Below are 21,428 nucleotides of genomic sequence, written 5' to 3' on the forward strand. Positions count from 1 at the left end.
GCCCAGCCTCACGTCTGCAGTCTGACAAAATGCAGTCATTTATGTTTTTATTTTTGTGTATCCAAGTGCCCAATTATTCCAATCTAACATTCAGCATTTCCCCCAGTACAATAAACACGCATAGGTTTTTGTTCAACTGACAGTGAATATAGGTTTCCTTCTCTGAATCTCAAACATTCTTGAGGTCTTTGCGTCTTTTGTCTTTGCTGGCCAGACCACATCTTTATCCCTTAATCCTCTCGAATACCTTAGGAGTTTATGATTCAAAGGCAGCTGCTGACACAGCAGTGACCACCTTCGCCAACTGAATCCTCCCCCTGGACACCAGACACAGGAGGGAAAACCTGAGCTGAAATTCCAAAAATGCTTGGGTTCTATTTAACGTTCAACTGAGCCCTTCAATGACATCATTTTCCAAACGGATTTTCAATCTCTGTTTTTACTTTGACAGATTTTGGAGGCGAACACAGCCATCCAACTTAATGACTAAGAGTGAGTGATACCACAGCAGGCACACAAAATGCCAAAAATCTCCAAAAGGCATGCTTCATTTCAAATCTATTCATTTCACAACAGAACAAAACTGTTTATGGAGTAGACAAACTCACATTCCCATCCCACGTAATTAAACTGTAACTCAGACTTAACAATTTGATCTATAAAGGCAATTAGCTTTGGCAGAACTTGGAAATTGTTTGCCGGGACAGATTATGAAATGTGTCACAGGAAAGCATTCAATTTACGGTCTCAGAGTCACCATCTGCAGTTTCAAGTAGAATACAGTACTCCTAAAGGTATGAACCCTGTAACAAAAATGGTAGAGCGAGTCAGAAGTACGTGGAATTCATTCAACATTTTACTTCCTTAGGCTTTTAAAATAAACATTTTGAGAAGACGCTATTCCATTTGAAGGGTATCTGGAGTCACCGAGGACAGAAAGAAGAGAAAGTGAAGAGGATGTGACTACCTGAGGGAGGGAAGGGCCCTTTATATACTGAAGGACGCAATTCTCGCCTTGAGGATATTTTCTTTCTATCTCGACTGTTTTGAGAGCGGTCTTGCTCAGAGCTGGGGTCATACAATCATCTAAGATCCTGTCCCCTTTTCTATTCCACAGTATGCCCTATAACCAGGATACGAAAGGAGAAATGCTTCTTCCAGAATGTGAAATTAGAGTATTTATTAGAACTAACACCAAAGCGATGCACAAAACATCTATTAACTAGCTCTTTAAATGCACTGTCCAGTCAGAAAGGACATGTGCTGGAGCACAGCACTGGGAATGTCCTGGATCATGGGACGTTTAGGGGCCCCAGCAATGAGCTAGGTCAGGGGTACCTGGCAAAATTTTTGTACTAACTGGTACAACAGTATTTCGAGGGGGTAACAACTTGTGCAAGCCCCCTGAACAGAAGCTGTGGAAACACTCTCCCACCTTCGTATCCCTCACTAGCCCCTGCTGCGCATGTATTTTAAGGTTTCTGGATTCAGAACGAACATCATTACTGGTAATGGTAGTTGTGGTGACAGCCCCAAGAAAATAAAGTAACCAGATCAGCCTAGAACTGGAAGGGAGACTGTTTCCTAAGCAAGAGAGCCTGGCTGGGAACAGCCTAGTGGTGATTAAAGGTTCGGGACAGGCCACCACAAAACAGGGCTCCTTGAGTTCAGTATGACATATGGCGTATTTCAAGCTGAAGGAGTCTGGGAAAACAGCGGAAGCAGGAAGGTTGCCCTGCCCTCTCCCCTGAATCAGGTTACAAAATCCTCATGTGACAGGTGCCTTCCCCATTGCCCGAAGGAAAGGAGAATCCTTATCTTTGAAGACAAAGGGATCCCGAGAAAGATCCTAACAAACAGGCCTTGCTAAGTTTCTCCGAGTTTCTACACTTACCTCCTAATCTTTGAGCTATCCTATTTCTCCACTCCTCATCCACCCTACCATAAAAATACTCCAGTCTAGTGGTTTCTTTGGGCCTCAATTTCCATATGAAGGCGCCCATGCCAAGTAAAACGTATATTGAATAGATTTGTATGTTTTTCTACCATCAATCCGTCTTTGTTGGTTTTTCAGACCCAATAAGGAACCTTAAGAGGCCTGAGGAAAACTTTCGCCTCTCCTACAGAGCTAGAACGTGTGTGGACACCACTGAGGAAAACACCTCCATTAGGAGAAGTGTGTACTTAGCAAAAGAACACAGACGAGGTTCAGAGAAACACATGTGAACAACATGTCCACAAGTAAGAGATTGGAGACTGGAGGGTGACAGCCCTCTTGGTCCAGAGAAAGAGGTGTGCTGTTGTCACGAGGTGTGTTTTATCAGCCTCGGCCACTTGAATAAACTACACTTTTGGATGAGCCACTTCCTTGGCTTTAAGTGAACAGGAAACATTCTCATTCCAGTGTGTTCTTCTCAGGTGTCTTGTCATCAGGAGAGATGGAGTCTGATTCTGAGATGTGTGTGTTACAGTCCCACATCTGGAGGAGACCCCCACAGACTGGAATGTACCAGAATGGCATTTGGGTCTATATATTGGTCTTGGGTGACACCAGTATATTATACTAAAAGTACCCTGGGTGGCTCAGTCGGTTAAGCATCTGACTCTTGATTTCACCTCAGGTCATGATCTCATAGTTCATCGGATCAAGCCCTGTGTCGGGATCTGCAGTGACAGCACAGAGCCTGCTTGGGATTCTTTCTCCCTCTCTCTCTGCCTCTCCCCTCACATACTCTCCCTCTCAAAATAAACAAACAAACATTAAAAAAATACAGTATACTGAATATGAATTAAGACCCGGTTTCTTTTCCTGCCAGGATGGAGTCTACATCCTACGTATGATAAAATCTATCAAGGTAATAGTACCCTGGCAACCATCCTTAGACCTTGAGTAAGGTCCTGCCTTACCGGCTACTACCTTTCGCCCCCTGCACCTATGGGATATATCACAGTATCTCTGCTGGCATCCACTACTAAAAAGAAAGCTAGAACCATCGCCACCCCAACACGTAGAGAGCTTTAACCCACTTCATAAAAGTGTGTCCAATTCAGCCCATGTTGAGAGCACAGGTCTACAGAACCAGATTGCTTTGAAATCCACGTGGCTAACTTATCTGCATTTAAACGGAGCCACAGACACGGAGGCTGCCTTCCACGGGCTTCTTTTCCAACAATGGGGAAAAAGAGGTCGTTTTTAAAAGAAATTATCAGTTAAAATTCTACTAATTCTCCTCACCACAATATGAGCCAATATTTCACAGTAACTATAAATGCGTACTTTTACATTCCAGTGTTAACTCACATTATGAAAAAAAATGGCTACTATCCATTCAAGGCTTACTATGTGCAAGCAATGTGAGAAGGATATCTCCAATTAGGACAGTGACTCACTGAGGTCTTATAGTCTCTATTTTACTAGGACAAAATGGAAGCTGAGACAGGCTGAGTGACTTCCCCAAGATTACCCAGCAAGGGAACTTGAGAGGCACAATCTGAACTCAAGTTTGCTTCAGAAAACTTAGGCTCACAGATGATCCTCCTACAAATCTTATAGAGAATTGGTGTCCTTTACTTGAAAGAACACAAAGAGAAGGAAAGGAAAGGAAAGACACATAGAGGGATGGGAGGGAGGGAGGGAGGGAAGGAAAGAAGGTCATGCTGGTAGTAATATTTCTAGGAAAACAAACTACTTAGACACAACCCAAATTTGAAATCTTGAATTTTATATTATTATTTTTTTAATGTTTGTTTATTTTATTTTATTTTTTATTTATTTATTTTTTAATTTTTTTTTTTCAACGTTTATTTATTTTTAGGACAGAGAGAGACAGAGCATGAACGGGGGAGGGGCAGAGAGAGAGGGAGACACAGAATGGGAAACAGGCTCCAGGCTCTGAGCCATCAGCCCAGAGCCTGATGCGGGGCTCGAACTCCCGGACCGCGAGATCGTGACCTGGCTGAAGTCGGACGCTTAACCGACTGCGCCACCCAGGCGCCCCAATGTTTGTTTATTTTAAATTTTTTTTTCAACGTTTATTTATTTTTGGGACAGAGAGAGACAGAGCATGAACGGGGGAGGGGCAGAGAGAGAGGGAGACACAGAATCGGAAACAGGCTCCAGGCTCCGAGCCATCAGCCCAGAGCCCGACGCGGGGCTCGAACTCACGGACCACAAGATCGTGACCTGGCTGAAGTCGGACGCTCAACCGACTGCGCCACCCAGGCGCCCCTTAATGTTTGTTTATTTTAGAGAGAGAGCACGTAAGCGAGAGAGGGTGCTCATTTTTGGAGGCTGAAAAGCTTCTAAGCACCTGTTAGAAATACCTGCGTATTCCATCTCATGCTTTCAGAGAATAAAAAGATTCCGGTATGTGCTTAGGATTGTGGCTGCTACATAATTATTCTGCAGATGCTAGAAATAGCTAAATAATTGTTTTTAGTTCTGATCCCTCATCTGAAAAATGGAGATAATAATGAGGTTTTTACTAACTATCCAGAGGGCTCCTCGTAATGATTTAAGTTAATATATTTGGAAGGTCTTCGTAAATTATAAAATATGTGTTAGCAATACTAATTTACTAATGATTTTGCAAGCTGAACGTGTTTTCTGTCAAGGATATTTGTGTTTTAAATTTTTATTTATTTATTTTTAAAAGAGAGAGAGAGAGCATGGGCAGGGTAGGAGAAGAGAGAGGGAGAGAGAGAATCCCAAGCAGGCTCCATGCTGTCAGCACAGAGCCCTACCCAGGGCTTGAACCAATGAACTGTGAGATCATGACCTGAGCTGAAATCAAGAGTTTTATGTTTAACTGCCTGAGCCACCCACGAGCTGCAAGGATATTTGTGTTTTAAAAATATCTTTAACGTGGTACTTTAACGCAAATTCAAGTTCATTTAATTCAACAAATGCTTACTGTGCCCCTTCTTGGCATAAGGCATTGTGGTGGCTACAGTTGGAGACAGAAGATAAAAAAAGACATATGGGCTCTGTTCTCATTTTGACATAAGACTACAAATAATGGCAAAGAACAAAATTTGGAAGTTAGATGTTGCCATCGTAAAAAAAAAAAAGCGTGCTATGGTAAAGAAGGGCTTTCTCTTCAGAGAATCAAGGGAAGGATGGTAGAGAACTGTATTCTCTCAGTAGAGATGGTAGCAAAAGAACATTCCAGGCTGACAGAATAGCAGATGCCAAGCATACAAGGAAAAAGTTATCTGGGACTGGGATGGAGGGGGTGGGGGGAGAGAAGTATTTAAACCAGCGCCAGACCCCAGAGAGCCAGAGAATGCCGAAGCAAGGAACTGAAACGTTCTGCCATTGAGAAGGTTGAGCTATTCAAGTTTTTGAGCTCAAGAATGATCAGATGACTGAAGTCTTTTAGGAATCGATATCTAATGATAGAATTGAGTACACTGCATTAAAATTCAAGACTTCGGGTGCCTGGGTGGCTCAGTCGGTTGAGCGTTTGACTTCAGCTCAGGCCATGATCTCACGATTTGTGGGTTCAAACCCCAAGTTGGGCTCTGGGCTGACAGCATGGAGCCTGCTTGGGATTCTCTCCCTCTCTCTTCTCCTACCCTGCCCATGCTCTCTCTCTCTCTTTTAAAAATAAATAAATAAAAATTTAAAACACAAATATCCTTGACAGAAAACACGTTCAGCTTGCAAAATCATTAGTAAATTAGTATTGCTAACACATATTTTATAATTTACGAAGACCTTCCAAATATATTAACTTAAATCATTACGAGGAGCCCTCTGGATAGTTAGTAAAAACCTCATTATTATCTCCATTTTTCAGATGAGGGATCAGAACTAAAAACAATTATTTAGCTATTTCTAGCATCTGCAGAATAATTATGTAGCAGTCACAACCCCTAAGCACATGCCTGAATCTTTTTATTCTCTCAAAGCATGAGACGGAATACACAGGTATTTCTTATAGGTGCTGAGAAGCTTATGAGAATCCAAAACTGGAAACTGGGTTAATTTCCAAGCCTGTGAATCTGGAGGAGAAATACACAGGCAGAAGCTTTAAAACAAATGTGCCCGGGAATCAGTTTTCATCATACTCCTACTTCCCTCCCTGGTTACATGTGGGTCAATGACACTGAAGGTAATGGGCAGCATTTTGGTTGGGGATCAAAGAAGGGGCCTGACTTTGTGATATCACCTTAGGTGGCTATGGTCAGAGACCCCCTCTGGCTGTAAATGCAGGTTAAAAGTGGAACATGGACTGTCATGTCGTAATACGTAATAGAAAAATATGTAACGTCATTACAGAATGAGGCCTCTGTCCCTTGTATACAAAGCTCCCACATAACACCTTTCCCCAATTTAATTGATTAAAAGAATCTATGCTGCAACACCCCCTTTACTTTTTAAACATCTATGGGGCACAATTTAACCTCGTCTGACTGGTTTCATCACTATTCACATCCGGTATTGTCCTGAGCTGCGGCATGGTCATGTCCTGTGTAATAACTGAGACACATAGGTCAGGTGGTTTTACGTGGTCAACCTCCCAGGATTGACATTTCTCCTTTGCTTCTCTTGTTTCCTTCCTTGCTGCCAAACTATTAGCTCCGACTCCTGTCAATTTTACCACGTCGCTAACCACAACCACTATGCCCCAGTCATCCCATTTCCATAGGGGGTCAGATGAATGGGTTAGGTCCCCTATGGGCAGACATACACACATGAGGGGGTAGAAGTGCCTGTTATGACCTTACAGTCCAAGGGACTCAGAACTGAAACCATGCAATTTCAAATTAGCACAGAAGTGGTTTGCTAGAGATATTTACAGCATCGAAGGCTCGGGAGCATGGCACAGCACAGCTTGCACAGAACATGAGTGACTTCTCAGTATTACTAGAGCCCAAGGTGAGGCAGCAAGAGGTAGGACCTGAGACATGAGAGGTGGGAAGGTGGCCTTCCATCACCTGCTGCCTCTGACTTCACTCCGTGGGCCACGGGAACCGTGGATGGGATTTAAACATGGGGGCGTGGGGGTGGCTGGAACAAGGGAGGGAGTTTGGTAGCCCCTGAAGTCGTTTTTGAATGAATATATGAACTCCTCTAAAATTAATGTGGTTCAGTGAATGGGGAGAGAATATAGTAGGGAGAGTAGGTTTAATTTCAAAAAACTTTCTTGCAAGAAGATGCCTGAGGGCACGTGTCATCCTTGTGTGCAGCAGGATGCCAGACATTCTGTTTCTAATCATCTAAGGGATGGAAACCACAACGAAGTGTGCCATTCATTCAGCAGCTAGCTTTAGCTGCCCATTAACATCACCAGGGAAGTTTGAAACGTTCTTCTACTTAGGCCTTTGCCCAGACACATTAAATTAGCTCCCCTAGAGCAGTGACTCAACATCTGTTAACGTTCTCCAAGTGATTTCCGTGTTCAGTTGTGGCCAAGAACCTCCACACTACAGCACGAGGCTTGGATATGACACCAATAAAGGGCCATCTCCCCAGTAAAATGTATGGACGGTGACATTTGCAGAGTTTTCTTCCTCTACCCTGTGAATGCTATTAAGAATGGGACATTTATTATGCTTTGTCAAAACGTGTCGTCCTCTGACCCAAGGTGGTGTTTATTATTTTCTATTGAACTGCTAACATGCTGTCCGGAAGTTGATATCCTTCCCTGTTCTGTCCTTCCCTTAGCAGTGAAATCAGAAACCTTGGTGAAAAAGAGGGGTGCCTGTGGGACTCAGCCAGTTAAGTGTCGTCTCTTGATTTCAGCTCACGTCATGATCCCACGGTTCGTGAGTTTGAGCCCCGCCGGGCTCTGTGTTGACGGCACGGGGCGTGCTTGGGATTCTCTTTCTCCCACTCTGTCAGCCCCTCCCCTGCTCTCTTGCTACATAAAAATAAACATTAAAAATAATTAAAAAAAAAAAAAAAAGAAAACTTAGTGCATCAAGATCGCAAAGCAGAAGGGTCATTCCGTGCTTTGTCCCCAACCTACTAGATTTATTTGTCACTTTACATTTACATGTCTGAACATGGATTTCCTCCGGTGGAGTCTGGTTTCATCTTATTTGACCTTTTTTTTTTAAAGTTTATTTATTTTGAGAGAGAGAGAAAGAGAGAATCCCAAGCAGACTCTGCATTGTCAGCACAAAGCCGGATGCAGCGCTTGAACCCACAAACTGTGAGACCATGACCTGAGCCAAAAACCAAGAGTCAGACGCTTAACTGACTGAGCCACCCAGGCGCCCCTCATCTTATTTTACCTCTTTATTTGTACCGGTAAACATGTCCATCAACTTCATTAAAAAACAAACATACATATGCTATTAGAGAGGATTGAAACAGCTTCTAGAGGAAACCCAAGGTTTCGAGCCACCGCCCATGTAAATAGCAAGGGTCCTGTATACAGCACTACTTTTCTTTAATCTGGAAATTTTATCCTCCTGTATACAGAGCTTTAAGACAAGACAGATTAAGTCTGGAAGGTTTTTTTTTGTTTGTTTTTTTCAAACAGTTGGATCCTGTTTTAACACCATCACTCATGTGTCATAAACCCTTATGAAGCAAAGGAAACCTATAATGTGCTAATATTCCAGAATCGTGGCAGGGACAGGTGTAGCTCTACAAGGAACAGTGTCATTAGTGTTCAAAATATCAAAACCAATTCTAGGCAGGCACTTATACTTTGTGAAACAAACGGACCTCAGCGCAAAGATAAACTAAGCTTCAGAACTGCATGCCTGGGATCTACTTAACATAGGCACAAAGTTACAAGCCCAGGGTAAACCTGAGGCACAAGTTATACAGAACAATGAGGTACAACCTTTCCTTCCCTCCTAGGGGTTATGCTTAAGGGGGTGCACTGAAGTGGCGATAAAAATAAATGAGCGCTTTTCAAAAGCGGTGCACCTCCAGAGGAGGAAGGCCAAGGAAGACAGACTTGGAGAAAGGTAATTGACTGGCTTAACTTTGCACATAGTAGACCAGAGACAGACACACATCAATCTTTGCTAGAAATTAAAGGCGCTCAGGCTTGTAGGGGTCTGCTTTCAGAACGTGTACGGTGAACATAACGGGATGTGCAGATACATCTGCAGAGAAGTCAAAAAGCAAGCGGGACTTGAAGTATGATAATACCACCACAGTCTGAGCTGGGTGCTCTGTGGACAGTCCCCGGATGCCACACTAGCAAACAGCAATCCTGCACCAGAAACAATTCAAAATATGTGGCTACATGTTGGTAATGAAATATAAAGATGAAACAGCCTTGGTATGAAAAAGTCCCCATTAAAGGGGCACCTGGGGGGCTCAGTCGGTTGAGTGTCCCACTCTTGATTTCAGCTCAGGTCATGATCCCAGGGTGGTGGGATCGACCCTCACGTCAGGCTCCATGCTGAGCGTGGACCTTGCTTAAGATTCTCTCTCCTTCTATCTGCTCCTCCCCCCATTCCTGCTCTCCAAAGAAGAAAGGTAGACAAATTTCCAGTTCAGCCAAGCCATTATTTATTTTTTATACCAAACTAGTTAAATAAAGCAGCTTAAGTTTGGCCAAGCTGGGAGTCCTCCTCGTGGACTTTCAGTACAAAGACTGATGGGAACACTGCATCCTGCTCTTCCTGTTTCTTCAACTGTTCAACTCTATCGACATGCACAAGGCAAGGTGGAAAACAGATGCAATTTTCTGGACTGCCGAGAAACATTGTTCTCATGCTGGGTTGTGTATTGGAAATAAAACGTGAGGTCTACGAACGTACACACCGAAGCCTTATCACGAGAGATTCGGAGGCAGTGGCAGCCCCCACCACCCGTACAGTCCCTTATTGGCAGGCAAGCCTTTCGCTGTATGAGATTCATGCCAATTCATTGAAAAGGAAACCACGCCCACTCGCCCGCCCACCCCTACTGCCCCCATCCACTGTCCTCCTGAATTCTGTGAAGCCCTTTGCATCACCCCCAAAAGAAGCCACACCCATTAGCAGTCACTCCCCATCATGCCTTCTCCCAGCCTGTGGCAACTGATAATGTACTTTCTGTGCTAGGGATTTGCCTGTTCTGGATGTTTCGTACAAATGGAGTCATTTGATACGCATTTGTGTGTGTGTGTGTGTGTGTGTGTGTGTGTGTGTGTGTGTGTGTGTGAGACTTCTTTCTCATAGCATGCTTTCAAGGTTTTTATCTGCATCATGGCCCGAATTAGCACTTGCTTTCGCTGAAGTTACCAATCTCATTTCTAATGTTCTAGGTTGTCTGTATTCCGACCGCAAATTTGCCCAGATTCTTTGCCCACGGCGTAGATCTCCACTCAGGGTGTCCACACGCATCACACAGTTCCTGAATTCCATCTTTTGCTTGGGTCCATCCTTCTCGGAGCCCTTCATCCTACCATTGAGTTTCCTACCTTTGCCGTCCTGGCTCAGCTACCATGCTAGCCACCCCCCCCCCCACCTCCGCTAGCAATCCCTGGACTTTGCACTCTTTTAATGTCCCATCTCTGCAGATCTCCCTGCACTGGTTTTCTCGCTCTTCTTGGTGGAGTACATGCTGTGGGATCTCCCTCACAGGAGTGAATGGGAGATACACGCATATGTGCTACACGGTTTAGAAAATGTCCACACTTGGTGATAGTTTATCTACCTACAGATTCTTGATGGAACAGCAAACACTAAGCCTTGCCTCGCTCTTTTCCAGGTTCTAATGTTTATCTGGGGAAATTTTCGCATCCTCTCTTTGTCTAGGTTCTGAAATTTCAGTGTAGGTCCTTGCATTGAATAATCAGGGAGGCATTTTTTTTTCGCCCTTATTTGTACAGCTCTACTGAGGTAGAGTTGGTGTATAATAAACTGCACATATCTAAGTGTAAAGTTCGATGAGTTTTGTATAGGCATGTACCCATGATAGCATCACCATGATGAGGATGATAAATCCATCATCTCCAAATACACGTGTCTTCCATCACTCGTGATTACTTTGTATCTTCCAGGATTTTACCTGAATGGAGTCCAAGAGTTTGTACTTGTGTTTGCTTCTCTTATTTCTCTCAGCATCATCTGAGAATCAGCCATGGTAAGGTATGCATCCCTGGTTTGCTCCTTTTCATACTGAGTAGTATTCTAGGGTATAGATAGACTATGGTTTGTTCATCCATTCATTTGCTGATGGACACGTGGCTTGTTTCCTTGAGGCTTTACAAACAAAGCTGCAATGGACATTCATGTTCAAGTCCTAGTGTGACATATGCTCTGGTTTCTATTAAGCAAATACCTAAGCAAAAGTGACTAGGCAGGGTAGTGGGTGTATGTTTAACTTTCTAAGAAAACTACACAACTCTCTTTCAAGTGGTTGTACCATTTTGCTTTCCCATCAGCAGTGCGGGAAACTTCTGTTGCTCCTTATCTTCCCCAACACTTGACATGGGTCATGTGCTCAATTTTAGCCATTTTAATGGATTTACAGATAACTTACATTGTAGTTGAATTTTGCATTTCCCAAAAGACGAATAAACTTCCTTTCACATTACTTACCACCCACTTATATTCTTTGGAAACGTGTCAATTCAAGTTTTGTGCCATATCTTTAAAATGTGTTCTTTTGGGGTGCCTGGGAGGCTCAGTTGGGTTTCATGAGAATGTAGAACAAAAGTGGGGGGGGACATTCTGGTCTTATTTCTCATATCGGAAGGAAAGCATTTATTATTTTACCATGGAGTGTGATAGAAGCTATAAAGTTTGGTATATATCGCTAATTGGGTTCAGGAAATTCCCTTCTAAGTTTTCGGACAGTTCTTTTCTTTAGTGGATGCTGTATTGTTTTCAAATGCTTTACTGCATCTAATGAAGCCATCATATACTTTTTTCTGTTTTTATATTACTAATATGGTCAATTAAATGCATTCATTTTTGGACATTAACTAAACCAATTTTCTATCTGGGATAAACCCACTTAGCCATGACATATTAGTCTCTTCATGTGTTGTTGGACTCAGTTTGCTAAAATCTTAAGGATGTGTGCATTTATGTTCATGAGGAATATCGGTCTATAGCTTTCTTTTCCTGTGATGTCTTTGGAGATTCCATATTAGGTTAATAAATTCCCATTTCAGGGAGATTTTATGTATAATTGGTATTATTTCTTTTTTAAGTATTTGGCATTCACCAATAACAGTCTGGAGTTTTCTTTGTAGAGATGTTAACAAAAAATTCAGTTTACTTAACAGACGTAGGGTCTCTTGAATCTAGAAACATCATTACTCATCTCTGGGAAGTATCTGTCAATTGTCTTTGATAAAGCTCTTGTCTTCATTTTCTTCACTTCCACTGTCTAAAGCTCCTTTTGTTTGGGTTATTTGAGATTCTAGCTGGATTTGCTGATTTTCTTGTCTACATTTCTTCTAATCTCCAGTCTCTGTCTTTGATTCTATATTATGTCAATTTGCTTCTGGCCCCATTTTGACTCTTTTGAACTTTTCATTTATGATCTCCTATTTTTATAGTTGATTAGGATGGTGGATGGTGGAGTCTGTTCTTTATTCAGGCTTTCAGATAAACATTTCATTTGCAGTCTCAGCCATTTCCCATGTACAAAAGTACTTGTTTCTTCCAGTGCTGCACCTTTGTTGGGTGGTAGGATAGATTTCTTTCTCTTCATCTGAGACTTTCCTTTTCTGTTTCCACTCATTAATCTGTCCTGAGCTTCCAAAATTTTGTTACTATAGTCTTCTCTACCATTCTTTAGTCTCTTTGTTTTTTGTTTTTGTTTTTTTTATTTTTTACATACAGCTTTGTGATTTAATGGGGCTTCAAGAAGTAGCAACAGTTAGGAAACAACAGATGTTGGTGAGGATGTGGAGAAAGAGGATCTCTTTTGCACTGCTAGTGGGAATGCAAACTGGTGCAGCCACTCTGGAAGACAGTATGGAGGTTCCTCAAAAAACTAAAAATTGAACTACCCTGTGACCCAGCAATTGCACTACTAGGTACCTATTCAAGGGATATAGGTGTGCTGTTTCGAAGGGGCACATGCACCCCAATGTTTATAGCAGCACTATAGACAACAGCCGAAGTATGGAAAGAGCCCAAATGTCCCTCGATGGATGAATGGATAAAGAAGATGCGGTATACATATATATACAATGGAGTATTACTTGGCAATCAAAAAGAATGAAATCTTGCCATTTGCAACTATGTGGATGGAACTTGACGGTTTTATGCTAAGCAAAATTGGTCAGAGAAAGACAAATATCATATGACTTCAATCAGAAGGACTTTAAGATACAAAACAGATGAACACAAGGGAAGCAAAAATAATACAAAAACAGGGAGGGAGACGAAACCTAAGAGACTCTTAAATATGGAGAAGAAACAGAGGATTATTGTAGGGGTTGTGGAAGGGGGGATGGGCGAAATGGGTCAGGGGCATTAAGGAATCTACTCCCGAAATCATTGTTGCACTAGATGCTAACTTGGATATAAATTTAAAAATTAATTAATTAAAAAAGTAGCGGCAACAGTAAGCATGCATAATGAATCCACCACACTGAGCTGGGTGTCTTCCAAATCAACCTGATGGGTTTTTGAATAAAGATGCCAAATTCTCACCCTAATACCTGCTCTTACTGGATTACTAATTCTATCCTTGTCTGATTCCAGTTAGACTCTAGGGTATTTGATCTTGTACAAAATGACTCAAGAAAAATAACCTGATGGAGGTAGGTGTGTCATTCCAGGAGGAACTTCGAACAGAAATTATCTGTTAGTTCCTACAACCTATGTCCATGCCTTCTTCAGATAGAACACATCTCCAGGAACTATTCAAGTTGGCTTTAGCAGCTTCTTCCACTATTCTCGACTCATTAACCAGCTATGCCCATCTCTTCTCTTTACCATTCCCCACCCATATACTATGGAAACCTAACATATTTTCGGCTCTCCTCCTTTGACTTTGCAATTTATTTATTTATTTAAATTTATTTATTTGTTTTTAACTCTTAGTCATTTTTTGAGAGATACAGAGAGACAGAGTGTGAGTGGGAGAGGGGCAGAGGGAAAGGGAGACACGGAATCCGAAGCAGGCTCCAGGCTCTGAGCTGTCAACACAGAGCCCGACAGGGGACTTGAACTCACGGACCATGAGATCATGACCTAAGCCGAAGTCGGATACTTAACTGGCTGAGCCACCCAGGCACCCCAGTGACTTTACAATTTAGATCGATGCAGCTATGGAGTCGGATATTTGAGTCAACTTTGGTTTTCTTCCCTTGTCTTTAATTAGCTATCAAATCCTGCCACCTTGGCCTCTTGAGGGCCCCCTAATGTGCTTCCTCTTCTTTGGTTCCGTCACCACTGACTCAGGGTATGCATCGTTTCCTACCTGAAATGAGACTACTGCCCCTTGGGTGCCTCCAATCCTCCTGCTTTCATCTATGGCCCACACTGCAGGAGCCATTTTGCTAGCACGCAAATCTGGTTCTATTTATTCCCTAATTCACCAACAGCTGCTGACTGCTGACTGGGAGATCAAAATTCTTGCACTGGTATACAAGGTCTTTAAAAACGTAACCCCAGGGCCTACTTCAGCTCCTGCTCTTCCCCAACCAACACCCTGAACACCAGCCACGTCAAACTGTCTGTGGATGCCCAAACGTGCCATATTTTATTCTTTCCTACCTCTGAGTTTGTATATATTTTTTCATCTCTGTGGAATGCCATTCCTTAGTTGGGTCATTTCATGAAACTCTATGTTCTACAGGGTCCAGTCCTTTCTTCCTCTGTGCCCCCCTAGCATTTCTTGTCTCTGTAACCTTATGGCTAATTAACATATTTGTTTATTTTTCTGGACTGCCAGCTCTTTAGAGCAGTAACTATACTTTTGTCTTTAGTATGGTTATTAGCTAGCACAAAGCCTGGTACTAAGGCATGTAACAAATATACAGAATGCAGAATTCATGAGAACCTACTGCGCTCTCTCTCTCTCTCTCTCTGGATTCCCTGATTTATTCCACCTGTTCCCACTGGTACTGGGAACTACAGCCTGAACATCTGAAATAGTGAAAGAGTAAAGATGAATATATAATGGTATAAAGCCAGGTTGTGACTAGAATTGGCATGTATCAATGATCTAGTGTTAAAATTTAATGTTAAATAACAAATTTTCATCAGAAGGTAGGGCACCAAATCTACAAAAATAGGAATGGAGATACCTGAAATATGTTCTTCGTTGGTCCACAGTGGAATACGGAATTAATGGAATTAATACCATAAAATACCAAGTCATATAAGTTATATATATAATACACATATTATGTTACTGAAGTATTGACTATACCGAAAGTGGAGATTCTAAGAAATAACATGGATTTCGGCATTAAGAACAAGCTTTGTCACATTCCCATCCTCCATCATTCCCAGCTCCGATAATCAGAATAAAACTTAAGCCAGCATTAAGCAGGCTATACATCAGGATGTCTCAAATCTGGCTATAAATCTGAGGAATTTCTTTATCCTGCCGCCATCATCATCAACATCATCATCATCATCACAAAATTAAATGAAATTTGATACAAAAGGCATACAATGCAGATTATATAAAACATAAAGTATAGTTGCATAATATAAACTATACTATATGGTGTAAATTAAAAAAATGTTTTAATGTTTATTTATTTTTGAGACAGAGCATGAGCGGGGGAGGGGCAGAGAGAGAGAGGGAGACACAGAATCTGAAGCAGCTCTAGGCTCTGAGCTGTCAGCACAGAGCCTGACGCAGGGCTCGAACTCACAGACCGCGAGATCATGACCTGAGCCGAAGTCGGACGCTCAACCGACTGAGCCACCCAGGTGCCCCCAAATTTTTAATTATACGGTATAAATGGCCCAGCTCTCTGATTTGGCTCCCAAGAGGTAACAACTGTTTATTAAAGAGTATATTCTAATTCTTTTAGGTATTTGTACATCTATCCACCCACAGCCCACCACCCATCCTGCCCCACACACAAACACACACATTATTATTTTTTCAAATACAAATGGAAATACGCTATACTCATTGGTACCATATTGCTCTTTTCACTTAAGAGGGATCTTGGACATCTTTCCATGTCAGTGCATAGAGATCTACATTTTTCCTCATTCTTTTTAATGATTAAGTACTTTTCCATTCATTCAGAAGGTATCTCCTGAGAAGCTACCATGTCCCTGGAACCAAGCCAAATATGTGGGCGTGATCCCAGACCCTCCTTCATACCCCATGTGTCTCGTACCCCATTAAAATTCATCTATAGCTCCGCCATCTGGAGAATTAAGTCCAAAACAGAATATCCTACAAGGCCACCTTGTAATTCTCAAGGCTCAAGGCCACCCCTCCTCGCTTTAACACTTTTCCTCTGTAATATGAATAACTCCTTCCTCCCTATACACCTTGTGTCTGGCCAATAGGTAGCTGTATATAACCTTGACAAACAGCCTAGCCTGGGGACCACTAGCCTACAACACATGCTCTAAGAAGTGCCGCTACAACTCACATGTTCATGTAGTCATTCAGTTAACGTATACTTTAAAAATTTTTTTAATGTTTATTTATTTTTGAGATAGAGACAGAGCCTGAGCGGGGAGGGGCAGAGAGCGAGGGAGACACAGAATCCGACACAGGCTCCAGGCTCTGAGCTGTCAGCACAGAGCCCGATGTGGGCCTCGAACCCACGGGCCGTGAGATCATGACCTGAGCCGAAGTTGGATGCTCAACCGACTGAGCCACTCAGGCGCCCCTCAGTTAACGTATACTTACAAGGCACTCGCCTGACCACTAGAAATCCAAAGATAAAAGGACTCAATCTTTGCTTTTAAAGGAGGGAAGGTCTAGTGAAGGGACAGCTATGAATCACCAAGGAATAATGAATGACAATAGATCACAATTTTTTCCCATAAGCCAGATAGTCTATTTCATATATATATATGATTTCATTTATCCCTATAATAAATTAAAAAGTATCACCCTAATTTACACAAGGTAAATAAAGATCAGAAACTGAGGCAGAGAAGTCAAGTAACCTAATAAATATATTAAAATATATTTTGCTAGCACATACAAGATTTATTATTATTTTTATTATTATTATCATTATTATTATTATTTCTGACTTTCCTCCTATCTCCACTCTTTGCCTTTGTGGGGCCTCTCTGAACTCTGGAGCCTCTGAAATGCAAGTTACAGGGATTTAGAACTTAGCTACAGCCAGAGGCCATTCAGTTCAGAGAATTTATCTTGCTTGACTCTCTGGGGCCTAGAGAACTCTTCAAACCCAAAAGCTGTCAGTCTTGGGCAGGAACTCCAACTCCTCACTTTAAGCCTGAGGAAGATGAGGAAGATTAACCCATTTGGATAAATTCTATGGCTAAGATAATTAGCTACAACAGTCTTCTTGTTCTTCCTCCAAAAGTAAATAATTTTATGGTGTTTTAATTTGCTTCTTTTATGAAATAACGGAGAATTCTGACCTCCATGGGTCCAGAGCATATAAGGTGCTGAGCAAGACAGCATTCGCCTTTTCTCCAGCCAGAGGACGATTTAGATGGGCTGGTTCCTGACCACAGGCCCCTCCCCTCCCTCTTCTCAGAGCATTTAGTTTAGAAAACTTGCAATTGGAAATTATTTCTCTGCCCCTTTGCGATGTTAATCTTCTCTCAGCCCCTTGCTGGTTTCACAGTTTAGGAATGTCTTTCACAAGAACCTGAGAGCCCGAATCTTCTCAATTTACCTCTGTCTAGCACAATTTTTCTCTAACAGTGTCAAACACAAAATCATACATCAGGACATCGACCACCCATTCCCAGGAGAATATGGAAGAAACGAGGTTACATTTCATAAGACTTGACAGTCCTGAGATTTTTTTTTTTTGTCCACAGGCCTAATTTGTCATGAGGAAGGACCATGACAGTCTCAGAGAGGGTATATAGTCAGTTTTCCTTTAAAATATAGTTCATTCTGGGGCGCCTGGGTGGCGCAGTCGGTTAAGCGTCCGACTTCAGCCAGGTCACGATCTCGCGGCCCGTGAGTTCGAGCCCCGCGTCAGGCTCTGGGCTGATGGCTCAGAGCCTGGAGCCTGTTTCCGATTCTGTGTCTCCCTCTCTCTCTGCCCCTCCCCCGTTCATGCTCTGTCTCTCTCTGTCCCAAAAATAAATAAACGTTGAAAAAAAAAATTTAAAATATAGTTCATTCTATGTCAACAGTGTACAACAGGAAGCATTTGTACCTTGCTATATGAAAGATGGACATATCACTAGAAAGAAAAGTCTACTCAACCAACTCTAAATTCACCTTATAAGTAGTCAAGGTTTCCATAAATGTTATTTTCCTTTAAATTTTATAAGCACAGGGTATCCTTTTTTTAAGTGTTTCGAAAACACGAAACGAATGAGGACAATTTCTTACCCATTGATAAAGAAATTCTTACCAAAGTGAAGAACAAAATACGGCCCAACACCACTTTGCATGGACCATTAGTAGGTCTCTGGAGCTCACGATTTAATAATTTCACCCTAGATGGGGCAGCTGGGTAGCTCAGTCGGTTAAGCGACCAACGTAATTTCAGCTCAGGTCATGATTTCGTAAGACTGAGCCCAGCATCCGGTCCAGTCTGTCCTGACAATGTGGAGCCTGCTTGGGATCCTCTCACTCCCTCTCTCTGCCCTTCCTCACCTTCTCAAAAATAAATGAAACATTTAAAAAATGATAATAATTTCACCCTAGAGAGCACTAAATATTCTGGAAAACGTTATAGGTTACACCCAGTGGATCTCAATTCAATTTGAAAGAACGAATGTGGATGCCTGAAGAATACTTCTAATTAAGCAAATCCATTCTTGAATTAGAATATTCTAATGTTCTAGAATATTCTGTTATCCAGAAAATAGCAGAGAAGTACATTTATAACGTACTGAATTTCCAAGAGATAATTTCTTAGTCTTCTTAATGTTAATACTTAAAAATACATAAAAGCATGATACAACCGGGAAGTTATGTTTTCTTGCAATGAAAGAAACAGGTAACTTACAGAACTGTTGTAAAGCTTCCTAAAACTGTGCCACACGCCTCTGCCCAGCATCCCAGAGGACATCTTAGTTATGTACCTTACTGTCTCCATTCCTCTGTAGCCCTGAGGGCCACTTGGATGATTAATAGGCACTTCGTAATTATCATATGTGAAGTTGTGATTTATACTCCGTCAAACTCTATTTTGCCTCGACCCACCGCCCCCATGTCAAGAAATGGTACCTACTTGTCTACCTCAAACCCCCATGCCCTGCAATTATCCTGACTGCTCTTTCCCTGGCATCCCATTAGCAAGAACTATGAGCACTAGTTTTTAAGTATTTATCTAATCCAACTACTCCTCATCATAACCCGCCTATTCAAACCATCATCAGGTCCATTTAGACCCACGAGAGTTAAGTATTACTATTATTTTGAAATAATGGGAAGGAGCAAGATCGGACATTACAAGGGGTAACAGGTCAAATAAGACATCCATGCTTGTTCTCTTTTAAGACACCTGTTTCCAGGAGAAGCGAAGGATCACCTACAAAAGATGAGTTTAGTAATAAGAACAAAGTATATGTTGGGATTAGGGAAGTATAGGCCCCAGGTGGTGGGGGATAGGAGGAGATTATTTTACCATCAAAGGAAAAGGGAGGATATTTCTGTTGAATTGTCCGTTCTATAGTTCCAGTCCTCCTCCTGACCAGTGACACATATTTTTGAGAAGTAAAATAGTTGGAGAGGACAATAAAAGCACATGTAGATTTCTGGCAAAACACCCACAGGCTCGTTTACACCATCTGATCTATCCAGCCCAGAATTATGTAGCAAGAGAAATGAATTCTAAAAATAAGGCCCGGATGTCTCCCTAAAGGCACCGACTTAAAGGAAAAAGCTCTTTGCAAAATTTTACTTCCGGCTGTTTTGCAAACTCGAGCAGACAAAATCTCTCCACCAACACTAATGAACACAAACTAATCATGTCACATTTTGCTCCGGGCAGTCAGCATTCTAAAATTAAGCGCTGGCTCCTACTTGCTACACAGGCTGGAGCTCAAAGAACTGTCTAACACTGACAGAACAGATTTTCCTCCTGAACCAAGCATGGGAGGTGTGCGACATTGGGGTAATAAATACGTCCAGAAGGGACCGAACAGAAGGACTAAGGCGGAAAGTCTTTAAAAGTCAGACTGCAGCTGCCACATTTGGCATTTTTTTTTCCCCTAGAGCTCATTATTGCTGTGTTTTAGGAGTACTCTGGAGGTTGGTCCTAAGACCAGGCTAATGGCACTGGTTGCAAGGCATGGTGGGTAATGGGAGCAGCCTTCTGCATAAAATATTTACACCTGTGTTTTCACCGGTGCTTATATCAACGGTAGAAGTGGCAGTGGGAAGGCCAGGGACTCGTCTGGATTTTGTGAGCTCTCCCAGATGTTCCTGTACATCCTTCTATGTTCTGGGTTAAGTGGGGACAGGCATGTATATTTGGGAAAATGGAAACAAATGAAAAGCTGTGATTATGATGTTCCCGGGGTGAAATCTACTCTTAGGCTAACGATTCTGACATCATGACATCATGATTTGAGCTGTGCCCCTTTGCCCAGAAAGTATTATTTATTAGGTTCTTGTAAAGTTGTAGGGGGACACAGCCACCTCTGACCACATATATTTTGCCAATGGCCATTTCTGTGCTCCAAAGGCAAAGCTGAACAAGTACAACAGAGACTGTAAGGCCTGCAAAGCTGAAAATATTTATTATCTAGTCTTTGAAGAAAAAGTTGGCTGACCCCTTTTCAGGTGAGTGGGCAAGTCAGGAACTGTCACTGTTCTCATACTTTTAACCCTCCAGTACGTTCAGTATTTTTCTTACCATGCTGGTGACTCAGGTACCATCCCAGACTTGCCTCATTTCAGACTCTGCTTGAAGTCTGGCCAAAACCATATTTCCATCAGATTATGAATATTATAAATGTGGGAAATCTTTTTTTTTACCAAAAGTCAAACTCAAATTCAAAGAACTAACACTCAGGAGAATCTGAGGGCAAGAAATATAGAAAAAGCTGAACAGTGAACAGATGTCTTCCAAGGTCTTGAGTGGAAATTATAAAATGAGTTGGATATTCCCTATCGGTAAAAATGACATCTTTATGCTTCCTTCATCCTGTTCTTTGCAGAATGGTTGGTAACACTCAAACACATTGATTTCGAAGTCTTCTGAGCTGAGAAATAATTTCTGAAAGGAGCCTTAATAAAGCATTCCTAAGAGGCATGCCCTTTTTAAGTTCTTAAGTGACATCAGCACACTGTGTAAGATGCAGAATCCATATTGCCACCTACGAAATTTCCTAGGAATGTAAGTATTAATGAAGAGAAAAGCAACGTTTCGGGATGTAGAAAACAGCTTAAGCAAAACCTTGTG

General features: G+C 42.0%; 1 protein-coding gene across 6 annotated transcripts in view; it reads right to left on the reverse strand.

The window, feature by feature from the left end:
* PRKG1 (protein kinase cGMP-dependent 1) overlaps positions 1–21,428 on the reverse strand; it is a 1,254,852-nt gene that overhangs the window by 231,417 nt on the left and 1,002,007 nt on the right. The gene's annotated exons all lie outside the window — the stretch shown is intronic.

The sequence above is a fragment of the Felis catus genome, chromosome D2 (genome assembly GCF_018350175.1).
Source record: "Felis catus isolate Fca126 chromosome D2, F.catus_Fca126_mat1.0, whole genome shotgun sequence".
In the NCBI taxonomy this organism is placed as follows: Eukaryota; Metazoa; Chordata; class Mammalia; order Carnivora; family Felidae; genus Felis; species Felis catus.